The sequence below is a fragment of the Lissotriton vulgaris genome, chromosome 8 (assembly GCF_964263255.1).
Source record: "Lissotriton vulgaris chromosome 8, aLisVul1.2, whole genome shotgun sequence".
Lineage (NCBI taxonomy): Eukaryota > Metazoa > Chordata > Amphibia > Caudata > Salamandridae > Lissotriton > Lissotriton vulgaris.
The window spans coordinates 203,907,158-203,928,408 of NC_141696.1; the positions used below are offsets into that span (position 1 = coordinate 203,907,158).

A 21,251-nucleotide genomic window follows, 5' to 3' on the forward strand; every position below is an offset into this window, starting at 1 on the left:
GAAAACCTATTTTTTAATTTTGATCTGGTCATCCATAAACACAACCTGCTGCAGACAAGGTTGGCTGCTTGAGATTTCAGAGTGGAATATGTGTAACATTAGAAATGTCATAGTACCCTAGCGACTAAGCCCAAAACGACATTGTCACTTGTCACACTGTAACTGGCACATGGGAAAAGTCAAAGCATAAATTATACACTTTAATCTATAATTTTGACCTGTACCAGCTATAGATTCCATTCACCGACGAAGGGTCTGATTACGAGTTTGGCAGTCCTCATATCGGCCCGCCACCGCTTCGCCTACAGGAGGACCGCCAAGCCCATAGTGCACCCCCCTTCCAGATTACAAGTGTCATCCCTGGCGGGGGTGGTGCTGCAGCGGTCTCATGTTGGTGGTCTGCTAGGCTCATAAGAGAGCCTTAACAGCAGACCGCCACTGTAATAGTGCCTGCTGCACGTTCCTGCACAGTGTGGCGTGCACCATGTTGTGCATGCCACACCGTGCAGAAACAAAAGTGCATTTTCAGGGGGGACAACTTATGCCCCCCTGCATGCACCCTTAGGCCCTCAATCAGCTGGGGGCCCTGTTAGGCCTCCTTTCCTGCTTGCCCACTTCCCTTTTCATGGCAGGCTCACTACCATGAAATGGACGGTGGAATTCCAGGTTGTAATATGCTTGGTGGTGCCGGCCTCAGCACCACCAGCATATTGAGGTTGGTTGCAGACCATTGGCACAGCAGGATCCTTGATACCAGCAGAGCTGGCAGTCTTGGGGTGGTCTGACTGCCACACTGTAATGTGATCAGACAGCTACCATGAGTACAGAGGCCCAAGTACTGCTGTACTCTTAATTAGGCCCTTAGTTTTATATTTAATACAAATCCAATTTAAGTGCGAAGTTTGAATTTTCTTAAATCTGTGGTATGGGAATGCAACTTTTAAAAAGTTACCTTTACCATCCCTGAAGCTGCTAGAGGCTAATATGAATTAGTGCTCCAACAATTGTTCAGCTTATACCTGACCTCAATCAGGTGTCAAAGAGGTGCAAAAACTGCTCCAAAACCACCTACAATGGCCTGGGTGTAGGGAGTTCTTTTTGGGTGGAGCCTAGAGCAGCACACATGCGCTGCTCTAGGAGATGCTAGTGGCGGCACCCTCCTTGCGGGAGCGAGCAGTGGCGCGCAGGGGCCATCTGTGTTAAATTAACGTGGCCGCGCTTGTTTACATTTGCCTGCTCACACTCACTTTCATTTTCTTGCTGGTTCAATGATTATATACGCTCCTATAAAGAAGATATTTTATGGGAAACCTTAATATCTAGTTGCTAAACTTTTAAAGGCAGCCACTTGGGAATCATACCTTTCCGAGAACAGTATGACTCCCAAGTGGCTTTCCTTCTTCATTTCACATTTTCATTTCAGTTCATGGGACAACATTTGTTTTTTCATTGCCTGCTAAAGCCTCATGAAAACTCAGCCATCATGAGAAAGTTATGTCCGCAACAATGTGCCAGCTTTGAGCCGCATCCTGGCATTGGAGTAAAATCAGAAATATTGCATTTGTCTGTGTTGGTTTTGACTTTGATTACCGAGCTTTCCAGTGGCTCCACTGTCCTTGAGATGACCCCATGACACCGACAGTGAATTAACACTTCTTCACCCAGCTGTTGATTATATTCGCACAATCACTCTGGGTGGCTCCTGCTGCCAGGAGGTGGAGGGGGCTGAGATGAGTGAGATTTACAATCAACGCCTGGAGCCGGGACTCATTACTCACCCTCAGTCACACAAAGGAGGCCCCGGAACAAGCGATCAGCCCCATAAAGCAGTGGTTTGGCAATGTTAGCCATGGTCAATTGTCTGCCGCTTTGTGCTGTTGTAAATTCACCTTCATTCTAGAGTAATTAACCAAATGAATGAGGAAACGGATGAGTGAATGGTTGAGAGTGGCTGTGCTGGATATTATTCATGATATCACACCAATTAATAAAAAATGCATGGACGATGTATACTCATGGACGTCAATTCCAGGTAGCCAGGTGAAACCCCCGGAATGCCTTTTGCTATACCCTTCACTGTCCTTGCAGCCCATTTTCTCATGCATCTTGTAAACAACAGCAATAAGGGAAAGTAGTCAAGGTACTAAGAGCTAGGTTTGTAGTTTTCAGTTCTTCCCCTTTCCATGGCTCCTCTGCAGAAAATCGGAAGGTATTCAGGGGGTGAATAGGCAATGGGACACCCCTACGATGTCACAGATGAGGGGCAAAATGTGTGTCACTTCTTTGATAAAACTACAATCAAGGTTGGCTACGTTGTATGTGTAGCACCCATGCACCACCGTGTCTAGGTAATAGTGTCATATAAAGACCACAATGGCTCCAGAGAAAAATATTTCAACAAAGAACAAGCATTTGCAATGCAATAGGTCTAACATTTGCGCAAGTTTGAGCAATTGGCATTGTAAATAACAATGCCTTTTATTTATGTTTTGGACTTTAAAACATAAATAAAAGGCATTGTCATGTACAATGCAAATAGCGTAAACTTGCAAATGCGAGACCTATTACATTGCAAATGCTTGTGCTCTCTAGGAACGGTGAACCCAAGTATTGCCTCATTGCTACCAATGCCTCAGTTTAGATGGTTGTGAAATTGCTCTTAATCCCTAGCAGCGCAGCACCCAGTATAAAGTGCTGCATGGTTAAACACTTATAAGGTCCAAAAGGCGAAATCTATTAGCTATGCCAATGCTTGTCTTCCCCTTGCAAGAAGATTAGTTAAGGTGGACCCAGAAAAGGTATTTCAATTTTTACAAGCAAAAGCAAGGGATGCCTGAGGGGAGCCGCCTTTTGTTCCCCCCCAGTCATGTGGGCAACAAACCCAGTAGGAATGAAGCTACCCCAAAAACGAGTTTGTGTGACCACCAGTGGGCGGACACATCTTTGGATGGGCACACGTTCTCTGTCAAGGTAGACACATTTTGCTATCTACGAATTTCCCTCTCTTGGATTTTGGGAATAAGATGCACTGTAGGATTGTTTCAGCTGGCCCGAGAGGAACCACTGTACAATTGGGTAGGGTTGCACAAGGAACCTTTACCCCATTAGTTAGGGAAGAGCCAGGAGTCACCCCCAGCCAATAACTTGCGCCAAGCATAAATGTGGCCCCCCCTGAAGAACCATCCCCAGAGTATGTTCTGGACCTGTAGAAGAACAGAAGGAGGAATTTACCTACTGTCTGGGTCCTGTAATGCAACCTGAAGGCCTGGCGTGCTATCTCTTGAATTAGGAAAAAGATGTGGACTCCAAGGTTTAGTTGGCTAACCTCATGTGTGGCAACAGGGACACAACAACTGCAAGAGGACTGAAGCTTGCTGTCCGTCTATGTCTGTCATCCTGAAAGACTCTAGGTGTTTCCCCTGAGGTCATGGAGGCCTATCAGTCTACTCCTGAAGTTGTTTGGGTATCAGACAAAAGGTTTGGAGACTTTAAATATCTTTTCCTCCTGAGCTACAGCGAGACCAGTTTGGAAAAGTATCCTACCAGCAGTTCCATGGTATTGGAGTAGATATCAGCTTAGTTCCACGCAGAGTCCTCGGCACCTTCAAAAAATGACTACATCCCATTCTGCCTTAGGACTTAGAAAGTTTTTAGCACAAAATCTCTAATTCTCCCAGGAGCCCAACCTACTTAGGGTATCAAGCCTTCAGTTACACGGTGATCAAAACAGTTTCGGTGGCGTCAGGCTCAGGAAGAATTTTTTTCTCGATAATTCTGCATTGTGAGACTTTGAAGAAATTCTAATGCTTTTCTTCAAAAAACAGATAAAGTCTCTCTCTGAAGAGGTACGTAAACATTTTTCTAAACTTTTTGATTCCAGATTTTCATAGGGACAGTCCACTTGGTGTATCAGACGCGGTCAGCCTGAAATTACATATTGGTTCTAGTCTACGGAGATCATTAACTTACAATGACTATTTATTGGCTCGTTTTCAACCTAAATGTTTAAATATACAAATGTCTTTTTCCCCATATTGCCTATTTTGGATTTTTTCTGTTTAAGTTTCATTTTGCATATTACATTTTTCTCTGTTGTTAGAGATTGGTGTGGGATTTTTAATTGTGTGTCTTTGACTTTTTAACTGTTTTGGTAGTTCTAAATGCTTTACACATATTCTATGAATTAAGCCTGTCTGATCTGTGCCTTTGCTACCAGGAGTTGACTTCAGGTGTAAATTACTGAAACCCAATTGTGGCATAAGCACATATACAGTGGTGGGGCTTGGGCAATGGTGGAATTATTAAGAATTAAAAAAAACAGACTCACCTGATGCTGCCTGCCGCTTCGTGCCTCGGTGCTCCTCTGCTCTCCTGCTGTACCCAGCAGTCCTTGGGACACCATCATAGACTACTCATCCAATCCAGACGCTGCTCTCATACGAGAGCAGTGCCGGGATTGGTCTGAGCGGGCTGATTTTATGCTCACTCAGGCACAGGGAGTCTGTGCCATTTCTCCACCTGGCTGTGAAACACAGCTGGGTTGAAGAAACCTAAGTGTGCATGTCAGTTTGGCTGTCTTAAGACGGCTGGCCAAACTGACATGCACACTTAGAGTGCTCACCACTCCTCCTCCCTGCCATGGTCCAGGCCTGTCCCTCCCTACACACACATGGCACAGCCAGTCACTTAAAAAATAAAATGATAATAAAATCATTTTATTATCGTTTTATTTTTCAACTGTTGGCTTTGAGCAGTGGGGCGATGTTCCTCCGTCATTACGAAGGAGCAGCCGCTGCTGAAACCTTTGCCTGGTTCTGACAAGTTAGTGATCTTCCTAACTATATTGGACAACCATCCACCCCAATTAATAATTCACTTTCTTACAGTTACTTAATCGTAGGCTAGAGGGTAAGAAAAAGTGAGATAGAGGGAGCATTATAATTGAAACTCATTTTAGAATATTTGTTAGACTTTTTAGAGATATTATTTGTATTCTCATTATATGTTTTGGGAATAGATCTGATAAAAATCAACTTTTTATGGTCTAGCTTGAAAGAGCAGCTGCCGCCAGACAATAATGTGAGCATCACTAGAGAGTGGCTTTGGCTCCTCCCAATTGTTGGGAGCCTGGAGTACATGTTTTAATTGGACAGAGGTGGTGTGATTCTACAATAACAAGAGCTTTCCCTTCATGCAGTTGTGATCTTTTTGCTTATTTATGCAGATGGCTGTGCCTTAACTTTCAGGGGCACACACATGACAATGGAATACTATTAAAATGTCTTAGATAACTAGATAATTGATGGTGTCTTTCTCTGGTAGCGGCACAGATGGGAGGCGAGCAGTCATTAACCTACATGGATTTTTATGTCTGGCTTGACAGTGCAACCGTCTCCTGACCCTTTAACCTATACCAATATTTTATGCAGCTCTTTGCTTCCACACCAATACATATCTATTCCCATGCAAATTACTAGGAATGCTTCACATTACCATACAACATTCCTTTAAAGCCAGGCCTATCGTTCAAGGCTTTTTCTATTACTAATATTTCTATTATTTCCTCTCCTCCCTTGAGCCCACTATAAAAGCAATCTAATTTTATATGTTTTTTTTTTCTTTTTGGCAACTGATTTACTTTTTATAATTTGTGTAGTTAGACGAAAAGACACAAAATAAAAATAAAATAAAATACACTGTTGTCACTGGCATTTAATAATGGCATAACTGAATATCTTCAGAATTGACATGGACCCTATTGTTCCCAGCGATGGTGCATGATGAAACGAGTATTTCTAAAAATGGAAACATGCCTAGTAAATGGTACAAAGTGGATGGCCTCTGCTGGTACCCTTATATCTTCTATTTCAATTAGCTTTGAAGACGTTGTAGGTATAAAATTTCATAGCCATTCCACGAATAAATACATCTTTTGTATTTGTTCTTTCAATATTGAACTGCCACTGCCACTAACAGTAGCATGTCCTAGCAGCTGAAGAACCCGCTAAACTTTAACTAAACTTAATATTGACATTGGAATAGCACATAGACACCCAAATTTGAACACAGATGAATGTCAGCATATACGGAAAGCAACACATATACGGGTATCAATGCACACACCAAACAAGCACACCAAAAGACACCAAAGCACAAAAATCAACAGACACATAAACATGCATGCAGAACCACAAGCATGCAGACACACACATACACGGCGTTACATACCTACAAACAAACAGTGCGCCCGCAGGCATTCCTCTAAACAGACACTGTTTGGCAGCAATAATCAAAATATATATTGTCGCCACACACACACGGTTACAGACAGCACACACACATAGAATGACATATTAGGCCACAAACAACTAGCAAAAAAGGATGTCAACTGTGTTTTGAGTAGAGGTGTGGGGCAGCGGCCAGCGTGCCTAACTCCTGACCACAGGGTTCACGGTTCGATCCCGGTTTTGGCAGGTGGGATAGCCCAGCACCATGTGACTCTGGGCAATAGCTTGCATAATCTTCCCAATGGACACCTCCGTCGGAGGTAGCTGTGCACTTTACAAATGCTGGCATGTATTTATTTTTAGAATGGGGTGGGGACAGTGAGTGTGGGCGCAGGGTTAGACATGTAGTTAAAACAAGCATTTGCATTGCAATAGGTCTCGCATTTACGCAAGTTTGAGCTATTGGCATTGTAAATTACAATGCCTTTTATTTATATTTTGGTTTGTAAAAACATAGATAAAAGGCATTGTCATTTACAATGCCAATAGCTTAAACTCGCGTAAATGCGAGACCTATTGCATTGCAAATGCTTGTTGTGAAAAGGTGCTAGCTTCATTGGGTTATAGGGTCAGATTATTGCAGTACCTCTGCAAGGTCAAACAATATTAGCAATATATTTACATACCTTAAAATAGAGGGACTGATTTAAAAAGCTATTTCTGCACCTAAGTGACACACAGATGCACAAACTGCAGTATTTAAGAGTAGAAATTCAACTTTGTGGGTAACAAAATGCGAATTTGCACTGGTAAATGTATTTATTCACACATAAAATTACACTAGGATTCGTGGCAGACATACCGAGGTCTGTAGAACGGACAATATGTACCTATTTGTTCACTGTTAGTTAAGATTGTAGTATGTGATATGATGCATACGATCTAAACCTTAAAATGGGATGGATGTCCCAATATAAGTGCTCTTTGTACGTACAGCAATTTTAAGTACCAATAAAAAGACAAAAAATGATTTATTAAAGCTCTATACACCAGCTAACAGAGCCTTCACTTTGCTTTAGAACGTTGCAGGAGATTTTACACAGCTTACAACACAATTGGCCAGTCCCAGTATCAATGTAACAAGGTAAACAAGCTGCAGCCAGGACACCAGCAACCAGCCACGACAAGACTGAGCCCCTGATCCCCTCCCACATAGGTGTAATGCCCACCCCTGTCGCCCGCTCCCACTACAAGAACACCCCTCAACTCCCATCGCCTACACGATGAGAGGAGGGTGTCACCAGGGAACTCACACGTGGCGGGAGCACAGTATAGGGCTCCGAAATAAAAGAGGGCACAGACACACAAGTGTGTGACATCAACGGAGAAAACACAAGCCCTAAAAACAAGAGGAAGGCTCAGAAATAACAAGGAGCAGCCTACTGTCAAACTGCATATTCTAAGCTGTACCGCATAACACATGCGCTGCTGCTCTCGGGTCTCCAGTAAAGCTGGAAACCTCCACCCTTCTCATAGCCATTCCATGAGAGGGGGGACCTGACAAACTTTGACTATCCCATTAATCCTGCGGGCAGTTCCTGTCCTTCCAACAGGTTGTAAAGAGGGGATGGCGGCTGTCCAGAGCTAAGCAAAACCTAAAATAAAAGGAAAGAGACACGCACAGAAAATACACACGCACAGTAACACAGGACACACAGACATTCGCATAGAGAAACTTACAGAAACCCACTAACGCAGTTACAGAATCATATGCGCGCGTGCGCACCTACAAACACACACACAAACATATGCACAGAAAACACAAACAGAAACATAGTACACACATGCACATACAGACATTCGTATAGTGAAACTCCCAGAAACTGCGGCACCGATAGGCTTACATGCACGCACACCACACACAGAGCCACTTACAGACAAGCACATATAGGCATTCAGTTACACACACATATATGCATATATACTTACATAGATACACAAGGACACATACATGAAAGAACACACAGTCAATACTGAGGTGAAATGCTAAGAAACTGCGAAACTCCAACATCTTGAACACATCCGATTTATCACAAGTACAGTAGCCTTACAATAGACTTCATAAAGTGTTTCTGACTGTGCCCGAGCCCACTTGACATCTCCTAACACCGGCCCACGTAAGAACCTTACAGAATCTGTCTGAGATCCCCTGCATAGAAGGTGCCAAAACATTGGCGAGGGGGTGGAGGGGGGGGGGGGCCGCGAATGAGGGGGCATGCAGATTTACTTCAGACTTTAATCTGGACCAGACCCGCCCCCACACGCTTGATTCACAGTTCGGGGGGCACTCTTCTGTGGCAAATGATCCACGCTTAATTTGGCAGCGATGAAGTGAGCTGGTGGCTCGAAAACGCTCATCAACTTGTAATTGTTGCTGTTTTAAATAATGAATATTAAGGGACCCTGGGGTTCATAAAAGTGCAAATAATTACGCATTTTTTCTTAATTTCCCCCCTTTTCATCTGTCGGTCCTTCTGGCAACATAAGATTTTCGCTCAGAGGCAGAAGGATTTGTGGCGCTTGCATACCTGTTGTAAATAGAAAGAAGACACTGGATCCGGATAAGTAGCAGGTAAGTCGTTTAATACAGCAGACAGAGAAGTAACAGGACCGTATCCTCATCTGGCCAGGGAGTAACTGCCACAGAATGGAATCACAGAAGGTGAGGCAGAGAGAACCATGCAAGCAGTCTAGAAGGTTGGGGCCAGAGCAAGCAGGGAGAGGGCAGAAAGGGAAAAGCTATGTACAACACATCTCCCCCCTTTGGATACAAAACAAAAATGAGAGAAAGAAAGAGCAAAATATCAGTAACAAACATTATTGAACATAGTCACTCAGGTAAGCTGGAGGATGGCGGGAACGAGGACACCTTGAGGAAGAAGGAACACCAGAAGTAATATCAGAACTCCCAAGCACATCATCGCACACAGATGAAGGAGCATCGCCACCACCCACCTCCTCCCGTACAGCAGGTGAGTCACACAAATCAGAATCCCGTCGAGCAGACAACATATAGCCACTGCAACCTGTCTCAGAAGAATAGAGATTTGGATCTTGGGCATTGGAGACTTTCTTCTGATATAAGGCAACCCTTCTGTAGTTCCACTTAGCACCATTTTCAAGTAAAACGAAATGAGGAAAGGCTTTCTCAACTCGGAAGGGACCACTGAACTTAGAGAGGCCCTTAGAGCAGCGACCTGGCTTAACCTTGACTAAATCACCAGTGGATATGGGAAGAGGGGAAGCATTTGAAGGAGGAGAAAGCTTACTATCAACTTTCAACCAGGAAGGAGTTAGCCTGGACACAGGGGAACGCCCACGCATCAGTTCAAAAGGGGATTTTTCAGATTGCCCATGGGGTGTTGAGCGGTAAGCCCAAACCAGCTCTTGCACATGCTCGTCAGAAAAACACCCGCTAGCAACTGACATTTGTATCACACCCTTGACCAGACGATTGATCCTTTCACACAGACCATTGCTTTCGGGATTATAAAGACAGGTGCGGTGATGAGATATGCCACATTCACGCAAGAAACAGGCCATTTTGTTAGAGGTGAGTTGGGTGCCGTTATCCGTAATTAGAACTGAAGGGTAACCCTCATTCACAAAAACAGATTTGAGGAAACGAATAGTGGAGTCAGTTGTGATCTCCTTCATGAAACGTACAGTCAACCACTTGGAAAAGCAGTCAACAATGACAACGGCAAAACGTTGATTTAATGGTAGTTCACACATCGGGCCAATGAAATCCAAGCATATTGTGTGCCAAGGCAAGCTTTTAAAGGAAATGTTGCCAACAGATTGGGAACCAATAACCTTGAGACGCTTCTCCCCTTCCATGCACAAGGAGCATTTGACCACACAATCTACAGCATCGCTGTCGATTGAGGGCCACCAAAAGTTTTCCTTTACACGCCGCTGAGTAAGAGTTTGGCCCAAATGGCCCTCATGAGCTAAACTGAGGATCTTACCCCTCAAAGAGCTTGGAGGAACGTAGCGATCACCCCTCATGAGTACATTTTTCCCGAACACAGACAACTCATTAACAACTTTAAGAAAGGGTCTGACAGCTGGTTCTAAGGTACTTTCTCTTCTTGCCCCCTTGAGAACAAGATTGACAACAGCTTTCAAAACATGATCTTCATCCATACCCTTGGACCATTCCTCAGCTGAAAAGGAACTCTCACACAACGACACGACATCATGTAAGGAAGCAACAGCTTTATCATCACACTGTTCACTCAAGTAACCCCCAGGTTTAGGAGAAGAAACCGGGAGGCGCGACAAACAGTCGGCTTGCACATTCCTCCAACCGTGAACAAATTCGACCTCAAACTGGTAATCCTGAAGACGAGAAGCCAACCTGGCCAATCTAGGGGAGCCCTTGCCTGTACCACCAGGTGCCAAAACATTTACAAGGGGTTTGTGATCCGTGCGAAGAACAAACCGAGAACCCCACAGATATGTTCTAAAGTAGTTAACCCCCCACGCAGCCGCAAGAGCTTCCCGCTCGATAACAGAATAGTTGACCTCAGAGGATGACAGAGGTTTCGAGGCAAAAGCGATAGTTTTTTCGCCACACTCATGTTTCTGAAGAAGAACAGCTCCAAGGCCAACACCACTTGCGTCAACCATCAGAATGGAAGGTCGTCTAATGTCAAAAGGAGTGAGAACACCTGAGGACTTAAGTTCAGATTTGATACAGTTAAAGCAAGACTCTTGCTCACTCGTCCAAGAAAATTTGACTCCTTTCTTTAATAAAACTCTTAAAGGAGCAGTCTTCGAGGAGAAATCTTTGACAAACTTTGAATAAAACTCAATTAGCCCCATGAAGGACCTGAGTTGTTCTTTATCTACAGGAGGAGGTGCCAGCTCAATAGCCTCTAAAAGATTTTTCTTAGGTCTTACACCCTCAGCAGAAAGACAGAAACCCAGATATTCAACCTCCTCAACCAAAAACGCACATTTTTCTCGGCGCAACGTGAGACCAGCATCTACGATTCTCCCTAAAGCACTGCGTAAAACATCATTGTGCTCCTCCAATGTATTGCCAAAGATGAGAATGTCATCTTGGAAGAAGATAATTTTATCTAGCCCTTTGAACACTTCAGAAACCATGCGCTGGAAAACACTGGCAGCGGAGATTAGGCCAAAAGGTAAGCGAGTAAACTGGAAAGTTCCCTCGCCCGTGATAAAAGCTGTAAGATGTTTGGAGCTATCATCCAGACGAATCTGGTGATAGGCGTGCTTAAGGTCTAGTTTGCTGAAAAACCTAGCTCCTTTAAGGGTGGACACTAATTCGCCTATATTGGGTAAAGGGAAAACATCGGCCACCACACATTTATTCAAAGAGCGTAGGTCAACACAGAAACGGATCTTGTTATCAGGTTTCTGCGAGATAACAACGGGAGAAACCCATGGGGAGGCTTCAATCGGTTCGATGATACCTCCCTGTAACATCTCATCAAGAACAGCCTTAACCTCAGCCCGCAAGGCAAAAGGAACACGCCGCGCTTTGTGCTGTACGGGGATACTGCCCTCCTTTAGGAGTATCCTGTGTGTGTACCCTTGTAGCTCACCCAATTCCTCACGAAAAACTTGACTGTGACTGGCAAGTATGTCATCAATGTAACAATCATCCACAACAAGAACGGGTTCATCAGCTCTGGGATTGACAATAATGTGTAGGTCGTACTGATGAGAACGACCCAGTATTGCAGGACCATCCACAGACACATAAATCTTGCCCTGGGTTGACCTGTTCTTAAAAACAATCATGGCATTGAAATAACCAAGGAGGTTGATTTTTTCACCCTGGTATCCGGATGGAAAAATATCACTGTCTTCCAAATCTTTGTTACCCCAAACTTCATGCAACATAGACGCGGGAATGATAGTCCACTTGGACCCAGTGTCAACCATCAAATCAACCTTTTTCCCATCAATCACAAACTTTGCTTTAATAATACGCTCTCGCTTCTCATCGCATGCACACACCGAATCATACAAAATCAATATTTTGTTGACATCACGCTTCAACTCATTGTAGTCACATACCACAGTAACCCTCTGATTGGTTCTATTCTTGCAAACCTTTGCGAAATGGCCTATTTTACCACATTTTAAACATTCTTTGTTATTAGCGAAACAAAACTTTGCATCGGAAGAATGAGAGTAACTTCCACATCTAGAGCACATTTTAGATACAAATTTGTTAACAGGTTGTGACTGTGGTCTACTGAACGACTGTTGAGGCAAATTTTTCTTTTGTAACACATAACCTTTCTTTCTAACAATCGCAACAGCGGCAGCTTCGTCATCACTAATATCACTATTCACTAATTTATGGGAAACTTCAGCAACTTTGGTGTCGGAACCACATTTTGATAACTCCTTAATACATTTTTCGCTTTCCTCAACCACTTTGGCTAGTTCGATTGCTACTTTGAGAGTGGGGTTCTTAGCAGCCCACAAGCGCTCCTGGATTTTCCTATTGTTGACCTGTACAACCAATTGGTCTCTGATATGCTCATCAGCCATTTGGCCAAAGTTGCATTTGACTGATAACTCACGAAGGCGAGCAACAAATTCATCGATACTTTCGCCCTCAAGTTGTTTGTTCTTGTAAAACCTATACCGTTGAAGAATTAGGTTTTCCTCCCTTCCAAATCTGTTCTCCAATCTGGCAATTGCTTCTTCAAATTCATCCAAAGGCTGTGACGTGGCAGAGAGAACCTGAGGTAAATATTTGAAAAGTCTTTGTCCCTCTTTACCTAATGTGGTCATCAGAATAGCTTTCTTATGTTTGGCAGAGAAACCCTCCCCATCCAAGGCTTCAATGTAGTCATTGAACATAATAACCCAGTCCTCCCAAGGTGTAGAAGGATTGCCAGGTTCACTCAGGAACTGAGGAGGAAGAGCAATATTTATGGATTGCGCCATTATAATGAATATTGACCACGAGATACTCAACTCTCAATACAAACGGTAAAAACGATGTCTTAGAGTAAGTGCAGATCATGTACAAACATCCGTTTTTTTTTTTTTTTTTTTTTTTTTTGAGATAGAAGCCTTTGTCCAATTGAAAGCGCTACACTTCCAGGCGTTAAAAGTATTAAATAACGTGCTTACTTGAGTGGTAGGACTGTTGTGTGCCAACGATCTTAAGTGAGATCGTGTAATCCTTTAGTGAAGAATTGCTCGCATCGGACTGAAGCACTGTTCGCATCGGACTGCGGATGTAAACAAAGATGGCCGCCAGCGTATGTCGTCACGAAGGTCACGTCAATGACCTTACGTAGACAACGCGAGGCGTCCGAAAGTACAGTGCGAGCAGGTACGCGATGCGGTAATGCGCTGTCCAGGCACGAGACACCACTCGCGGTAGCAGTAATTCAGTTGCTATGGCTACGCAGGACGCAAGTAAGACGTTGAGTTCGGTTGCTACGCACCTCAGGCTTGGTTGTCAGGTGACGTCATCGGCAGCAACCACCGAGGCAAAAACGCCGAAAAAAAGAAACAAAGTCCGGAAAATCTCGATATCCAACAGCTGCAGGAGAAGGAGTCGTCGAGAGTTCAAAGCGCTGACACTCGTGGGTTCGTCGAGGAACGGATCACTGTTTTGATTGTCTTCTCGTAGGCTGTAGCAGCATTTGGCCAGATGCTCCCGTCCAGAAGTCGCCAAAATGTTGTAAATAGAAAGAAGACACTGGATCCGGATAAGTAGCAGGTAAGTCGTTTAATACAGCAGACAGAGAAGTAACAGGACCGTATCCTCATCTGGCCAGGGAGTAACTGCCACAGAATGGAATCACAGAAGGTGAGGCAGAGAGAACCATGCAAGCAGTCTAGAAGGTTGGGGCCAGAGCAAGCAGGGAGAGGGCAGAAAGGGAAAAGCTATGTACAACACGCTTGCATACCTGTTGGATGCGAAATGTATTAAGCTCCATGGAAATGGGACATGGACGCTGGGACAGGAAGCCATGGACGCTGGGACGGGGAGATAGGGACACTGGGGCGGGAAGACACGGACACTGGTGCGGGAAAACATGGACACTGGGGCGGGAAGACACGGACACTGGGGCAGGAAGACACAGACACTGGGGCAGGAAGAAACACGGACACTGGGGCAGGAAGAAACACAGACACTGGGGCAGGAAGAAACAGGGCCACTGGGGCAGGAAGAAACACGGACACTGGGGCAGGAAGAAACACACTGGGACAGAAAGACACAGACACAAGTGCAGGAAGACACAGGCACTGCACGAACGAGGAAAAAAAGTGCTCACATGCTTTTTCATGGAGCAATGTCTGCCTAAAGAGGAAGGCGTTTAGGAGCAAACTGCAAGCAGCGCTAGAGGGAAAGGTAGTTTTATTTAGGGGGCGGGGTCCAAGGGTTAATTTTACTGTTATATTTTTTTGATTGGGTTACGGAACCCCGATCAGGGCCACATTTAGTGTACAGTTCAAAGGTGAACTTTACTCTGACTTCCATAACTTGAAAGCACTACGGGACTAGACCTCGTTCTAGAGAGTTGATTAGTTTAGTACGCGGGTCGTCTTTGAAACCCAAGAAAAAGATACCCCAGTAGTGAAGAGCAGCCCCTACCTTTTAGCATAAGAGGCGAGACCCGGTACTCCTTACGAAGCGCTCTCCCTCAGCATCCTTTAGCCGCCGACGGATGTCTTCCCTTGTCCTGAACACATCCAGGTAGCCCCAGCCCGCCTTCCCCTCCCAGCGAGAGCCCTGTGCTTGCAAAGTCCGTCTCCTCGAGTCTCCTCCGAGAGAAGATCTTGAGCATGGCACTATGCCCGAGGCAAAGAGCAGGGGAGAAGGAGCCTTGCGCCGCCCGCTGCCCTTCTCCACCACGCCATGGGAATGAACGAGTAAAAACGAAACCGTAACTTACAAGGCGCGCGTCGTAAGCTGTCTACGGTAGAAGCTCACGCGGCGACCAAATCCCAAGGCGCGCATCGTAATCTGACTCTGCCATGCTGTCTCAATGCTGCGCGTGGCCATCTCTTGTCTCCACTCGTTGTCTGCTGAGCCGACGACTATAGTCTCGCGGCGAGAGCGCGCTTCGCGCTTTCGCCAGGGCGAGACCTAAAGAACACATTTTGTTACATTTTGCTGGCCTTTCAACTACAGGTAACTGCATAGAACTTGTAGTATAAACACCTTAAATTAAAAAATATATATATATAAACTTATCTGTGGGAAATGCATTCGCTTTAAGCCTGAGGCAGCATCCTAAGGTGGCAATAATGGTGCAGCAATGACTGATTTTTTAAAAAGTTTTGGTAAAATTAAAAACTCTTGCGAACTTGGGACAGTTATTCCCAATAGACTTCGCCCACTTCGACCTATGCAAACAACAGCCATCTAGACCTAGATGGAAAAATAGATTTCAATACAAATGGAAATAAAAATGTATAGGGGTAATCCCTTAGAGGAATTGTCTGTTTCTAATCTATCAGACCAATTACACCAAAACTTTGCTTTGAAGTACTCCTCTAGAACTCCAGAATTCCAGGAGCACGCATGAGAGTGTTAGTCTTACTCCTGGAATATAAGAGTCACTCATACATCAGTCTTTGTCAACCAAGTCCCATTGATTTACCTCAGTGTTTGGAAGGTCATTCCTGCACTATGAAGCAGTGCAGTCTGGGGTTACTTTAATCTTTCTCTTCAGTTTACTCACACTTACTTACCACCTGCATGCATGAACATGTAACACTGTTTAGTAGGTTTTTCTTTTCCAAATAAAAAAATGCATTTTTTATTTATATAATGACAATTTGACTTGTTGTTTACTGTTGTACAAAGTTACTACACGTTTATCAAATTACTAATTTGTGTTGTATGATTGCATGGTTTATCATTACCTCCTCGTTAGTCTTCCTCGCCCCCTGAGTTACAAAGTGAGCTTTAGCTCCACAACAGAACCCTCCAAAGCAAAAAGAAACCACCTCCCACCCCCTCCCAACATGGCCGACCAGTCCCACCTGACCTCTATAAGAGGCGGGCCGGCCCAACCAATCAGCCTGTTTTTTTTGTTCTGCACGATTCTCTCCAGAGCACTGTTCAGGTAAGATGGGCCGGCGTGAGCTGGCCCTGGGGTTTTAGGGTGTGGACCTGCTCTAGCGGTCTCTGGTGCCTTATGCCTAAAAATTCCCCCCCCCTCTTCCTTCCCCCGGTCCTGTGGGGCCGGTTAGGTGCTGCTGTAGCGTGCCATGGGTCTACAGGGGGGGGGGGGGGGGCGGCCGGGAGGGTGGTGTTGTTGTACGTGCCTGTGTCTCCCCCGGTCGTTACTGAGGGGCCCGAGCCTTTGAATGGGCTTGTGGGTCCTGCGCATTCTCCTGTATGTGGTCATGCTGGTGTTTGTCACTCCCCTCCGGTAGGGGTGTTTCCTGTATTCCTAGGGAAATGTTCGAAAAGTGAATGTTTTAAATACTCCGCTGGGTAGTTACCGCCTGGAATTGCGCTCTGACTACATGCATGTGCCTCGGTTACGGGGGTGTGTTGCGCAAGGTTTTACACCCTCAGGCAGCAGTTGGCGCTGTGGCACTGCCTGCGTGTGTGATTCGACTGCTCCCCGAGTTGGGGTCATGGATAAACATGACCCAGGTTCGAGTCCGATGTGGGTCTCGCATTTCTATTTTATAATGGGGGGAGACGATTTGGCATAATGGTCAAAGCTGTCGAATTCGGAGCTAGTGGGCCGGGTTCGAGTCTCGGCGTCTCTGGCTCGGCATTCTGTGAATTTCTATCTGCAGATGATCCTTCGCTGGTGCTCATGGAATGCGCCGGTGTTGCTGATTCAGGGCCTGTGCTGAGCACCGAATACCTCTGTTGCAATGTAAGCACTGATTTCTAAAGACACCGTGCTGGAGCCTTGCAGATCAGCGGCGCTTCGGCGGGGCGCCGCGCTGATTGTTGTGAGGCCGCTGGTCCGGCATCTGACCTGGAGGGGGGGGGGGCGGACTCGGTCCTACCTTTTTCTCGGCGGGTCCTCGGGGGCTCTGCGATCCGGACCGGGTGCTCCCCTCCTGCGAACCTGGGACGCTGGTCGCGGCCGGGTCTCCCATCTGCCTCCCTTAATGGAGGTGGCTGCCCTACGGGCCGCGGCGGTTTGCCGCGCTATGATTGGTTCCGGGCGCCTCCCACCTCTCGGGGGCGGGCCCAGAGTATTTGAAGTGTTACTCTTCGGCACGCAATTGCTGATGACGTGAATACTCGAGTAATTGCGAGTACTGTTCAGTTATGAGTGCCTCCAGGTGCGTTCCATTCGTCGGATTGGCAGCGCGTCTGTCTCCTTCTCGGAGGTCCGGGGAACCATTTCATTTTCATGTGCTCCGCGTTTCGGCTGTTATTAGCTCAAAGGGACTTGTGCCTTCGGTACACGTCGTGTGGTGCTGATGAGAGTAGGGACGGTCCGCACGGGCCAGGGTTCGAATCCTGCCTATGCTGTGGAGGTATCCCACGTGGAAATTTCTAACGGTTTTTTGTGCCCTGTATGGCCGGGCTGTTGACATACAACACGAGGTGAAGGGGTAGTGTTTATTCCTTCTTCGTGCAGCCATAGGGCCTGTGAGGTTGCCTCATGTACAGAGTGCCGGTGCTTGTCTGGCGCGCTCTGAGGGGGCGCGGTGCGGCATGGGGACAGTTCCCTTTCGTCCGTGTTCCCTTTTCTGGCGCCCTGGGGGACTCGCCCTGGGCCGTCGGGTTGAGCCGGTCGCGAGTGTTCCACTCGTGTTGTCCCATTCTGCGGCTGTGGAGATGCGAATCAGACCCTGGTGCAGAGGCGGGGTTCGATTCCCCCACCTCGGCGGGTCGTGGACCTGGCCTCCTCCTTGGGCCTCAGGGAGTGGGCCGGGTTGGGTCTTTCGGGGCTAGTGACTCCGTGGTTTGATGCATCTACTGCAGGGGCTGGTGTTGACCTCGTGGTCGCAGGTTCAAATACCGGCGGGCCCACTCGGCCTTTCAGCCATCAGTGGTCAGTGTGATTTTTTCCATTGCGTTGGGTAACAACTGACATCTGTTATTCAGCGCCAAGATTCCCGTAGGGGTGAATGGGCACCTTACTAGTACATGTGTTTTGTTATGAAACAGCGGCTTTCGTGCTTACGCCTTGTGCCCTTGCGGGGGGGTTGTGCGCGATTTTCGCATCATGTTGCGCTTCTGTGTCGGCCGGCTTGGCCCCTGCGCAGTTCAGGTGAGGACGTCCCGCCCTTGCATGGGTGGGGTCCTTCGGCGGGTCCGGGCCCGAGTTTCGGCGGTGACCGGTCTCATGCTGGTTCGGCCGCTCCCTGTCTCACCCTTAGAGACTGACTTTCGGCCCTCTCACTCCAGGGGGCCCCCTGGGGGGGGGAGGGGGGGGGCGGTTGCCTCCGTTGCATACCGTCCTGGGACGTGGCTGTCCCGGTTCTCGGGCTCTTCGGGCTTGCGGTCCGGTCTTGCGGATTTTCTGCGGGGGAAATGATTCGATCCCCGGCACCGGAGGCAGGTTAGCCCTGCACCATTTGACTCTGGGCTATAGCTTGCTTGATCTTCCCGAAGGCTCCCAGTGCAGGTATGCCTTCGGGTAGCTGAGCGCTTTGCATTCACTGGAATTCCATTTGGTACCCACCGTCTCGACGGGTTGGGGTCCCCACTCCTTCCATTGTCTCTCCTGTAGGTTTTTCTGGGACCATGGATTGGCCTGTGGGGCCGGCCTGCGTGTGAGGGTCCCCGCTCTCGGTTGCGGGTGCTTCCATTGGGCTTGCCTTCGGGCCCGTGCGGGGGGGGGGGGAGCTGTGCTCCTGGCCCGCCTGGTGGATCTTATTCGCCGGGTGTGGGTCTTGGGGTTCCCTGTCTGGCCGTGTGCTTCCTCACGGCCTCGTTTTTGTCCCCCCCCCATGGGAATGAGGCTTCACATCTGGCGGTGTCTCCGGTACTTCCCTCTGGTTCTTTCAGGGGGGGGGCGTCCTTTGGCGCCGGGTCGTTTGGAGGTCGTTGGGTTCTCCGGCGGCCGCTCAGCACCTCGTGCTTCGGGGGTTGCTGGATGTCTTCCTGGCCGGCCGTCTTTTTGCTGTGCTCGCTTCGGCAGCACTTTTACTAGCCTTGGCGGTGACTGGCTTGGCCCCTGCACGTTTTCGTGTGGCATTCCATTTGCCGGTGCTTGGGTCCCCGGGTCTTGGTCGGGTTGGGCGCCCTGATGGGGGTGTCACCGGTCCTGGCCCTTCGGGCTGTCTTCCCCCGGGGTCCGACGGAGTCGGGTCTGGCCTTCGTTGCATGGTCTCGCCCTGCCCCGGTGGTGTTTCAACGCCGGGGGCCTCGGCTCGGTCTGCCTCCGAGGTCTCTGTTCACGGAGGGGGGCTCGGCCCTCCGGCCCGGGTTCTACTCCTCCTTCCGGTCCTTATTACCTGTCTTCCGCGTGGCCTTTCGGTCTGCTGTACGCATCTCCCCCGTGCCCTCTGAGATCGTGGGTCCTCGACAGTATGCGCTTGGGCAGAGCCGGGGTGCTCATGGGCGCTCGGCTCAGCAGCGCATGGAACGTTGCAGTGGTGTGGTGCCTGGCACCCGCGCATGGTTGCCACGCAAGTCGTGGTGCGTTCCTGTTTTTGGTTCCCGGCGGGGTCCGCCGCCCCGGGTACCCTCTCCTATGGCGAGCTGATGGTTCGAGCCTCCTGGCCGATCCCGGATCTTCCCATACCGTGGTTGGGTCCCCCGCTCTCGGCATCGGTGTTGTGCCGGCTCTTGTCGGCTGGCCTGCCTCCTTCGGCAGGCCCGGTTCTGGTGCGGATGCTCGGGGTTGTGGCTTGCTACGGGGTTCCCGCAGGTCTGCCACGTGCTCTGCCTGTGCCCGGCGCTGGGCGCCCTTCTCGCATGGGCGCGGTCGGCTTGGTGCTGTCCCCGCCTCCGTGGTCCCCTTGCGGGTCTGGGTTTTCCGGTCTGAGGGGTGTTCCTGGAACGTGGCCCCTTCTTTCCTGTGGGCCCGGTGTTCGACGGCCTGGTTTCCTTGGTGGCTCGCTTGGCTCCGATGATATTATCCTTCGCCCACGGGCGCTCTGCCGGTCTCCCCCTTGGGTGCTCGCTTCGGCTGCACAGATACTAATAGTGGTACGTTACTGTGGAGATTTGCAGGGCCCCTGCGCGAGGGAGACTCGCAAATTCGTGAGGCGTTCCACAGGAGTTTTCTCTCTCGTTCTACGAGCTCTTCAGGGTCCGCCCTTTTGGGCCCCGGCCCTCGGTGGCTTTGCGGTTCCTCGCCTTTCAGGTGGGTTTCCCTGGTGGCGATGGTGTCTGCTGGGCAGATGGGCGTGCGGGGGTCGTTCCTCCGCTCCCTTCTTGCGGGTTTTGCCGGACGGGGTTGTTCCTCCGGCATGTCCCCCATGTCCTTCCCGGGGTTCCTTCCCTGGGGCCTCGGTCTCAGGTGGTATCTTTACCGCTTTTCCCGGCCAACGCGGTTCCACCCTTGTCCGTGCTGGTTGTTCGGCGTGCTGTTTTGGCTTCTCTTGGCCGCACGTCTTTCCTTCCCCGATGGGTTGACCTGTGTTGTGTCTTTTGGCCCGGTTCGTTCGGGCCGCTAGCCCTCGTTCCACCTTGGTTCGCGGGCTTACTCAGGTTGGCATCCTTCCCTACGCTTCGCTGGGTTCGGTGGATCCGGCGGGGGCCCAGGGTCGGTCCGCGAGGTGTGGCTCTGTTCCCTGGGCCCCCTTAGTGGGTGTTTTATCTGGCTTCGGCGTGGTCGTCCCCCGCCTGGTACGTGGGTTTCTAGCAGTCCCGGGGGGACTTCGCTGGGGCCGTTCTGAGTGCTGGAGCTGCGACTCCTGGTTGGCCTCCTTTTCCTGGAGGTCTTGGTTTCAGGTTTCCTGTGTCCCCTGTTTTCTTTTCAGTTGTTATACTTCAACCTTGGGTTGGTTTCTCTGCATCACCGTGTGGTGTTGTTGTTATGGTGGTCAATGAAGCCTTGTTGGCTTGGG

The 21,251-nt window shown here is 48.4% G+C and overlaps 1 protein-coding gene and 1 non-coding gene across 2 annotated transcripts in view; one reads left to right on the forward strand and one right to left on the reverse strand.

Annotated features, from left to right (window-relative positions):
- Positions 1-21,251, reverse strand: part of NOX4 (NADPH oxidase 4) — a 727,367-nt gene that overhangs the window by 569,194 nt on the left and 136,922 nt on the right. The window lies entirely within an intron of this gene.
- On the forward strand, positions 20,356-20,462 carry LOC147696875 (U6 spliceosomal RNA). The gene has a single exon (XR_015299513.1). It is a non-coding gene; the product is annotated as a U6 spliceosomal RNA (small nuclear RNA).